The sequence below is a fragment of the Pseudorca crassidens genome, chromosome 4, assembly GCF_039906515.1.
Source record: "Pseudorca crassidens isolate mPseCra1 chromosome 4, mPseCra1.hap1, whole genome shotgun sequence".
Classification (NCBI taxonomy): Eukaryota; Metazoa; Chordata; class Mammalia; order Artiodactyla; family Delphinidae; genus Pseudorca; species Pseudorca crassidens.
In genome coordinates, this window is record NC_090299.1 from 119,287,172 (window position 1) to 119,297,754 (window position 10,583).

General features: G+C 38.9%; 1 pseudogene; it reads left to right on the forward strand.

The window, feature by feature from the left end:
- Positions 1–233: 233 nt before the first annotated feature.
- LOC137223239 (protein enabled homolog) lies at positions 234–2,690 on the forward strand (annotated as a pseudogene).
- The last annotated feature ends 7,893 nt before the right edge of the window (positions 2,691–10,583 follow it).

The following is a 10,583-nucleotide window of genomic DNA, read 5'->3' on the forward strand; positions in this document are numbered from 1 at the left end:
GCATCTAGCCCAACACAGATGCTCAAAAGTGATAGCTGTTTTAGCATTAATAATAACAAAAACAGGAGGAGTCTTTCAAGATGGTGGAGTGGAAGGACCTTGCGCTTACTTCCTCTCATGAACACACCAAAACCACAACTAACATCTGAACAGCCATCGATAAAAAAGACTGGAACCTACAAAGATCTTCTACATCTAAAGGCATAAAGAAGAAAGCACAATGAGACGTGAACAGAGTATCTGTCATGCAAGAGCTGCTGTGATGGTTTATGATGATGCCAATAAAAAGTGGGTGCCAGCTGGTGGTTCAGTCAGGTTCAGCAGAGTTCATATATATCATCATACAGGCAACAACACATTCAGAGTTGTGGGCGGGAAGATTCAGTACCATCAGGTCGTGATAAATTGTGCCATTCCTAAAGGGTTGCTAGACAGGTGTCTGGTCTCAACTTTGGCAGCAAAGAAGATGCCAATGTCTTCACAAGTGCCATGACACATGCCTTAGAAGTGTTGAATTCACAGGAAACGGGGCCAATATTGCCTTGACAAAATTCACAACTACCTGCCCAAGTTCAGAATGGCCCATCACAAGAAGAGCTGGAAATTCAAAGAAGGCAACTACAAGAACAGCAATGACAAAAGGAGCTGGAGCAGGAAAGGCTGGAGAGAGAAAGAATGGAAAGGAAGAGACTGGAGAGGGAGAGGTTAGAAAGGGAAAGGCTGGAGAGGGAGCGACTAGAACAGGAGCAGCTGGAGAGAGAGAGAGACAAGAAAGGGAACGTCAGGATCGTCTGGAGGGGAGAGGCTGGAGAGGCTGGACCGGGAAAGGCCAGAACGAGAGCGGCAAGAGCGGCTAGAAAGGGAGCAGCTGGAATGGGAGCGAGAGCCAAGAATGGCAAATGCCGCTGCCCCTGCCTCTGTGGAGATGACTCCTCTGCTTCTGACCCAGGCTCGCAGGCAGCCTCTCAGCCGCAGAATCTCCAGCCCAACAGGACATTGTCTTGGGACCGCCTGCACCTCCACCCCCTCCTCCACTCCCACCAGGTCCTGCCCAGGCATCAGCCACGCTCCCTCCGCCCCCAGGGCCCCCTCCACCCCCTCCACTGCCGTCCTCAGGGCCCCCCCCTCTGCCTCCTCCACCACCTCTTCCTAATCAGGTACCCCCCTCCCCCCACCTCCTGCTCCTCCCCTCCCTGCAGCTGGCGTTTTTTCGGGATCCATGTCTGAAGACCATGGCCCTTTAAGCTGCAATTGCTGGAGCAAAACTTAGGAAAGTGTCACGGATGGAGGATGCCTCCTTCCCAGGTGGTGGGAATACCATTGGTGTGAATTTGGCCTCCTCTAAAACAGATACGGGTGGTGGAAATGGACCCCTTCCATTAGAGGGTAGTGGTTTAATGGAAGAAATGAGTGCCCTGCTGGCCAGGAGGAGAAGAATTGCTAAAAAAGGGATCAACAATAGAAACAGAACAAAAGGAGGACAAAAATGAAGATTCAGAGCCTATAACTTCTAAGACCTCTTCAACAAGTACACCTGAACCGACAAGAAAACCTTGGGAAAGAACAAATACAATGAGTGGCAGCAAGTCACCTGTTATTTCCAGATGGGATTCTCCAAGGTTAAAATCAGGTTGTTTTTGACAACAGGTCCTATGATTCATTACACGGACCAAAATCTGTGCCCTTGTCACAGCCCAGTGCCAATGGAGTCCAGATGGAGGGACTGGACTATGACAGGCTGAAGCAGGACATGTTAGATGAAATGAGAAAAGAATTAACTAAGCTAAAAGAAGAGCTCATTGATGCAATCAGGCAGGAACTGAGCAAGTCAAATACTGCATAGAGAATCAAACTAAGGAGAGATAGGACTTTAATCTGGAGAAAGGAAAAAAAAAACCTACAAAGAACAACTGTGTTACCAACAACAAAACCCTTACATTTTGTGAGCTGTAAGAAGAAAACGGAGACAAACAGTCGGAAGGAGGGAAAAACCAGCACAGTTTGAAAGACTTCAGGCATCACTACTCTGGCAGTAAGCTATTTCCCTCCCATTTTGCTGCTTTTTTCTGACCTTTACAACACGATGGAAGAGAGTCGTATGGGAGTTCCTGTATCAGTTATGCAGAAAATACTGAATCCGTCAGGCAAGATCACCGTGCATTGAAATATTTTCATGTCAAGAGAAAATCGCACATTTTCCACAATCCATTGCTAAAATAAAGAGGAGAAAGGCTTGAGAAGTTTTTTTCAGAGAATGGTGATGAGGTATTTAGCAAGTTATGCTATTGTATTGTAAATGTTTCTCTCAGGTTTGTCTTCCTATCATATTTGATATTCCATGAATAATTAAGTTCAGCCCTATGTAGGTTAAGTTCATAAAATGTGGAACAAATGGAATTGTATGTGCTTTCAAAAGGTGATATTTATAAGAAAGTGTCCTAAAAATGATTTGTTCGGAGTGAGGAATTTTAGAATGATAAGAAGTCTTTCGAGTTTAGCCTTCATGCAATTTTGTAGATTCAAACATAAAATTTGTCCAGAATTTAAAGATTTAGATGGCTTCCTAAATTGTTACAATGCTTTACCAAATCTGTGACTCCTACATAACACAAACCGGTGGTCAAATGTAAAACAGAATATTGTAGATTTACTGTAGGTTTTCAACCTTTTTTAGATTTATGCATGTGGACTTTTTTGTTTTTTTTTTTGGCGGTACGCGGGACTCTCACTGTTGTGGTCTCTCCCGTTGCGGAGCACAGGCTCCGGACGTGCAGGCTCAGTGGCCATGGCTCATGGGCCCAGCCGCTCCGAGGCATGTGGGATCTTCCCGGACCGGGGCACGAACCCGTGTCCCCCTGCATTGGCAGACGGACTCTCAACCACTGCACCACCAGGGAAGCCCGCATGTGGACATTTTTATAATGTAATTACAATCACCACAAAATTAGCTTTTTAAATTGCAGACGGTAATGCATGTCAAACTAATATGTAGTGGCCTTTTCAAGGCCTAGTCCCAGGGAAAACATTTTGTAGAGTATAGGGGAATGGGAGGAAGGGAAGGAATAATTTTTTATTTAAAGTTAATTTCTGCACTATCTTCGTTCTCAGTTACCTGCATGAATAATAATGAGGAATATTTTGTGACTTTTATTGGTAAATATGTTAACAGCACCAAGTACTTAATCTTTTACTTCATGTCTTCACCTAATTGTATTTTAACTTGAGTAAGTTCAATGGTCTGAAACATGATTCTGAGCTTCACATGAATTACATCTTACTGTGGAACTCAAAAGTTCCATCCCTGAATTTGGCAGTTGTTATTACCTTGGCACTCTGCGTTATACAGGTGTTCAGGTACACGTTCCTGACTACAAAGCTGCTTTTGAATCTTGTTATGTTGAAAGACTAGAAAAGTAACAATGATGACAGCAATTAAGGTCACAGAAATCATTAGATAAAGGGAAAACAACAAAGGGGTGTCCCGCATAATTTTCTTTTAATAAAGTGAGACTTAGGTGGTGGGAAGAAGGAACTAGATACTCTACTTACCACCATGTGTGTGTGTGCGTGCGTGTTTGTGTGGGCACTCACGTGTGTGTATGTTATCCACTCTCTTTTCTTTGAAACTTCTAAGATTAAAATAGGGGAGAAATCCTGTATGTTGCAATGATAGAATTTTTTGAAATTTTAGGAAATCAAAATTCTCCAGGCTCTCCATCTTGATTTATGCTTGAGTTGTTATGCGCCATATTTGCTTTGAAACCTTTACCAGTAGTTTTACTAAAATTTTGAAGAAATAATCCACTTTCATTTGCTTTGTAGATTTCTTAATCTAAGTTCGTAAGACAGAACTTGTTGATAGCGTAGTTAGAATTCTAAGTGCTGCAAGTTTGCAGCCATTACCACTCAAAGAGGTTTGAATGAGGGAATTTTTCCCCCTTGTTAAAATAGTTCTGTTTCTGTAGAAACTTCATTTTTAGATCTGTGATGGATGAGCTATCATAATTCAAGTATACAGTTCTTTTTTTTTTCTATCAACTATTCATTGTCATCCAATAGTGAAGACATTAAAGATGCAGGCAAGCTTATGAAGTACTACTTTCTAAAAGAAATAGGAGGCATTTTCATCTTTACTATTGTACTTTTGTTACGCAAACACTTTGATGATACAAATGTTTATGTCCCCCATAAATCTGGTCAGAAATCACTTTTAATTCTGTTGATTAAGTTAAACAGTCTATAGTAGGATAGAGTACTGGGTACAAGTGTCCCAAAGTAAGGTAAAAGACTACGGTAAAAATGCTAGATCTTAAAAAAGAAACTGGTTTATGCCCTAAACGTTTTGTGCCTGGGTCTAATATTAACATGATGTCTGTGTAAAATGACAAAAAGAACCAGTGTTGAATCACATTTATTTCCTGTCGTTCTGCGTTATCCCAGATTGCTAAATGTGTTCTTTCCAAGAAGTTTGATTGAATTACTGTATACATTTGCTCTCCTATGTGACAGTTTTGTCATTGTTAGAGATTTCAGTAATTAAAATGGGAAACAGAAGCTTAGGTTATTTTCCTTATCAAAACTATATTTCTTGGAGCCACAATATTATGATGGTTTTTGTGCTTTTGTCTTAAGCTGAGTGCAGTTTAGGGGATCCTTTCTAATTACAGGAAGGTACTTCTTTCCTTCAACACTGTGATCTGACCTGTGACAAATCTGTACTATACACTATGTAAATGGCTAACAAGTCAACTGCAAACCAACTGAATGTACAAATCTTAGTGCTGGTGATGAAATCTCTTCAGAATACTCATCATGATCTCAAAGTTTGTCTCAAAATTTGCAAGCATCAAGTGTCAATCAAAACTGAAAAACTAATGAATGTTGAATTCTCATGCTTTAGTTGTACTTCCTTATTAGAACTTTTGGTTCTCTGCTATTTTTACCGTACTGTTTCATTTAAATTTCCTACATGCTAACTTCATTTGTGCGATTGAAATAAAATTGCAGTATATATAAAAAAATAACAAAACCCCCCTCCCATTTAGTGCTTATCATGTACTGCACACTGTGTTAAACAATCTACATAAGTTATCTCACTAAAGTTTTCCAACAACTCTATGAAGGAGATACTATAGTCCCTATTTTGCAAATGAGAACTATAGAAGTAACTAGGACCCGAAAATAATTTAGCTAGATTAGGACTGACAAATTTCACTTTTAAATCTCTAGAAGTCTTGGGAAAGAAGTCAGATGCCATTATGCAAGTTTTATTATCCTATTAAGACTATTTAATGAACAATTTCTAGAGTATCAGAGGAATTAAAATATAGGAATATGCTCAGCTCTAAGTCCTTGATCTCCGTATGTAACCCTTGTATTTCTTAGGTCTTGATTTAATTTTCAGCTTTCTTACTTTGTTCCATGTTACATCTTTACTGTGTAATCATCCTGGTATATGTACTACTGAGTAGCAAGTAGTCCCTAAAAAGTGGCCTCTGTTATCTCGGTGTTAGAATAAGGGCACTTAGGATGGAGTTGCACAAGAGTTGGTCCTGAGTTTTTAACATTTAAAAAAAATTATTTATTTTATTTATTTACTTTTGGCTGCGTTGGGTCCTTGGTGCTGCACGCGGGCCTTTCTCCAGTTGCGGTGAGTAGGGGCCACTCTTTGTTGCGGAGCACGGGCCCCAGGCACGCAGGTCTCAGCAGTTGTGGCTCGCAGACTCTAGAGCGCAGGCTCAGCAGCCGTGGCGCATGGGCTCAGCTGCTCCGCGTCATGTGGGATCTTTGCAGACCAGGGCTCACCGTGTCCCCTGCATTGGCAGGTGGACTCTTAACCACTGCGCCACCAGGGAAGTCCCTAACATTTTTTTAATGACTTAGAAAAAAGATACATAATCAAATTTATTCATGAAATTTGCTAATGTCACCAAACTGGGTGATTAACATTTTGGGGAGGCAGATTTTAAATGTGTGCCACTAGTTGAGAGAAGTAAGGCAAAAAAATTGGATGAGATTCTTTAGGAACAAATACAGAATAGTTCATTCAGAAAGAAGAACATGTAGTAAAGTAAAACTGGGACAATTGGAAAGTGTAGTATTGTACTTAAAAGTGAGCATGATAACTGGATACATGAAGGAGAGCAGAGCTTAAAACATACATGATATAATCTTTCATTCTCAGCATAGGTCAGTCATTTATTAGAACACTGTGTTCACCCCAGCACCCCGACGCAACAGTATTACATATGAAAAGCTTGGAGATGTCACTGCAGAGGAAATATAATAATGAAAGCGATGGCTTTTGGCTCAATAGAGGCAAAAATGAAAGGCAATGGAAACTTGAAGAAGACTAAGCAGTCCTTTAGCCTGTGGGATAAGAAGGTAATGGGTGTTGAGGAGGGTGACTCTAGAAGCTGAAGGATACTTGTGCCTTGAAAAGTGTTCAGAGGGAAATTCACTTTCAAGCATATCGCTACCAGACTTCAATATTCCCAAGCTCCATCAAAGCTCACAAACGCCTGTGTAAACAGTATAGCATACTCTCTCGAATTCACACTGTGGCCTTGCTAACCTACCAATCCAATGGTGTTGCATTTACTGAACTTTCCTTAGTTACTTGATCTCTTTACCTAAGGTCTTAGCCTCTGTCAGAAGAATTTTCATTAAACTTAAAGGCTGTCCAATATCATGATATTAAAAAGATCAAAAGAAAAGTCTTCCAGAAAAAATTCAATTTCTTGGCAGACTAAAATCTTAATCATTAAAATATCAGTACGTGGAAATATTTTATTCCCTGATAGTCTAATTTTAACAAGAGTTGCAAATCCTATTAAATAAATGTAGGTAACGGATTTTGTAGAAACTATCCAAAATCACTCCAGGCCAATCTGCTGGGGTTGAGAAGAAGAATTCATGTAGGATCATAAGAATACTTAGGGAGAAAGAGTACTTTCAGGTAGAAGAACTGTGTTTGATTATCTAATTTTACCACTTAAGTAGCTGAATAATTTTGGGGATGACATCTCTACTCTTTAAAGCTCAGGTTTTTGTTTTTATATGAAAAACATATAAAACAAAACATAACAAAACAAACATTTTGTTTTGTTTAATATGAAAAATGGAGATAATGCAGTGGTATGCTGGTAAATGTGTAACAACTGGCTCTCCTGGGGACAGAATTACCAGTTTTGTAGCATTTTCCAGTTTCTATGGTATAAATACTCCCACCAAAATAGCCAATTTCAAGCTACCAACATGGTGTCACTGAATGAATATAAGCCAGCTTTAGCACTCTGTGGGTAACATGATGGTTAAATGGGAAATGTACATATAAGTACTTATACAGTTATACTATACAAATGTTACTTGTCACCTCCTTATATAACAACTTTTTTTACGGTACTAGCCAATGAAAACTAATATCTTTCTGTAGCACACACACAAAAGCTAAATTTTTAGAGAAAATAAATTTTGTTATGTATATTACATATAGGAGAGTAGACATTTTAAGAGGATGAATCAGATCATACAATTTTTGTTATCTAATAAATCCAGATTATGCTGCATTATTTATACACTAACAGAAAAGAAAAAAATAACTTATTTAAGGGAAAAGCACTTAATTAAAAATTGTTCGTATATCTAATAATGGAGCCCCAAAATAGATGAAGCAAAAAATAATCGAATTGAAGGGAGATATGGACAGTTTAAAAGTAAGAGTTGGAGACATTAATCCCACTTTCAACAATGGACTGAACAGCTAGACAGAAGATCAGCAAGGAAATATAAAACTTGAACAACAGTGTAAATCAACTGGACCTAAGAGCATCCATAGAACACTTAATCCAACAACAGTAGAATATGTATTCTTCTTAAGGGCACAAGAAACATTCTCCAGGACAGATCATATATTAGGCCACAAAACAAATCTCATTAAATTTAAAAATATTGAAATCATAAAAATTATGTTCTTCGACCACAGTGGGATGAAATTAGAAATCAATAACAGTACACACCAATGTTCATTGCAGCATTATTTACAATAGCCAAGATATGGAAGTAATCTAAGTGTCCATCAATAGATGAGGGGGTAAAGAAAATGTGGTATATATATATACAACAGAATATTACTCAGCCCTTAAAAAAAATCTTGCTATTTGCAACAGCGTGAATGGATCTAGAGAGTATTATGCTAAGTGAAATAAGTCAGACAAAGAAAGACAAATCCCATATTATTTCACTTATATGTGGAATCTAAAAAACAAAACAAACAAATAAACGAAATAAAATGAAAACAGACTCATAGATACAGAGAACAAATAAGTGGTTGCCGGAGGGGAGGGGGAAGGAGTGGGGACAAAATAGGTGAACTGGACAAACCTCCAGTTATAAAATAAATAAGACATACCGATGTAATATACAGCATAAGGAATATGATCCCTATACCCTTTGTATAGGGACAAATGGTTACTAGACTTATCATGATGATCATTTCATAATGTATGTAAATGTCAAATCACAATATAGTAACCACTATAACCACAAACTAACATAATATTGTTCATTAGCTACATTTCAGTTAAAAAAAAGAAATTAAGGACTTCCCTGGTGGTGCAGTGGTTAAGAATCCACCTGCCAATGCAGGGGACATGGGTTTGAACCCTGGTCTGGGAAGATCCCACGTGCTGCGGAGCAACTAAGCCTGTGTGCCACAACTATTAAGCCTGCACTCTAGAGCCTGCGAGCCACAACTACTGAGCCCGTGTGCCACAACTACTGAAGCCCACATGCCTAGAGCCCGTGCTCCACAACAAAGAGAAGCCACTGCAATGAGAAGCCCGCACACTGCAAGGAAGAGTAGCCCCCGCTCGCCACAACTAGAGAAAGCCCGTGTGCAGCAACAAAGACCCAACCCTGCCAAAAATAAAAAAGTAAATTTATTTAAAAAAATTATGTTAAAAAAATAAAACTAGAAGGGACTTCCTTGGTGGTGCAGTGGTTACGAATACACTTGCCAATGCAGGGGACATGGGTTCGAAACCTGGGCCAGGAAGATCCCACATGCTGTGGTGCAACTAAGCCCATGCACCACAACTACTGAACCTGCGTGCCACAACTACTGAAGCCCGCGCGCCCAGACGCCATGCTCCACAACAAGAGAAGCCACCGCAATGAGAAGCCCACGCACCGCAATGAAGAGTAGCTCCCGTTTGCCGCAACTAGAGAAAGCCTGCGTGCAGCAACAAAGACCCAAAGCAGCCATAACTAACTAACTAACTAACTAACTAACTAAATAAATAAATAAAATAAAATAAAGCTAGGAATAATGAGGCTTTTGGGGTCAGGGACCTAGGTAAGAATTCTAGTCTGCAGCTCTGGGACTGTGTGACCTTGGGCAATTTTCTTAATTTCTCCAAGTTTCAGTTTCTTTCTCCATAAAATGAGCATAGTAAAACTTATCTTGCAGATTGTTATAAGGATTAGAGCTGGGGTAGGCAAACTATGGTGTGGGTCCAAATCTAGACCTCTTGTTTTAAAGATTAGAGGTAATTTATGTTAGGTACCTTAGTAGGGTATGTGGTATCTAGTAGGCTTTTAATAAATGCTTTTAATAAGATGATTTCTTGATATCCAAGTTTATCTAACAAAAATAACTCTTAGCTGTCAAAAAAATTACTTGGAGTACCTGATTATACTTAATTCCAATAAACTCATTGTATTATTATGCTGCATTATAACACAGTAAACCAATTTCTTTGCAGTTGGTTAGATGTGTAAATATAACCAATGAACTACATCTCTGAGGCACTTTAAAAGAGAATTTAAGTTCCAACATTAATATAATACAAATTATTTTGAATTGGTCATCTAGAGGTTGTTTCCTTTTTCCTCAAAGGCTATCCCTCTGTGTAAAAAGGAAAGTTTAGTCTGAATCTCAGTTCTGCCAATTTAAGTCAAGTTACTTTATCTCTCTAAGCAAAGTATTGTTGTGAGGTTTAAGAAAATTACAGATTTTATATAGGGTCCAAAATACAAACTAAAGTAAGAATTTTTCTGTTCTCTAATTAAAACTAAGTTTCTATATTAAAACTAACTTCACCTTTGGCATCCACTCTAATATCAGCTTATCTTCAAAGGGCTTCGTGTGGCAGGACAAGCCCCAGACCCTTTCTTAGCCAGGTTATATTCCTGTGATTAGGCTAGAATCAGGCCAACTTCTATTTATACTTCCCCTCCCCACCCCCCACAGCAAGCGTCCCAGTGATTTTTTAATTGCACTAGTAAAGCTTTGCCAGGAGAGGGCACCCTTGCCCACATGAAGGTTAGCTTTGTGCCGGATTCTTCTGGGGGCAAGGGTAAAAAATTCAATTATAATTAAAAAACATATTCAATATCATGTCTGTTTTTAACTGCTGCAAGACAGTCTGAGTGAAAAACTTGACTCAAATATATTATTTTAGTGTCTAAATATTGGCAAATTTTATCCTTGGGGATGGTACTCTCTTCCTCCTTAGATAACATCTTTCAGTTTTAGTGAACTCTTTTTAAAATTAATTAACTAATTAAATAATACTTATTGA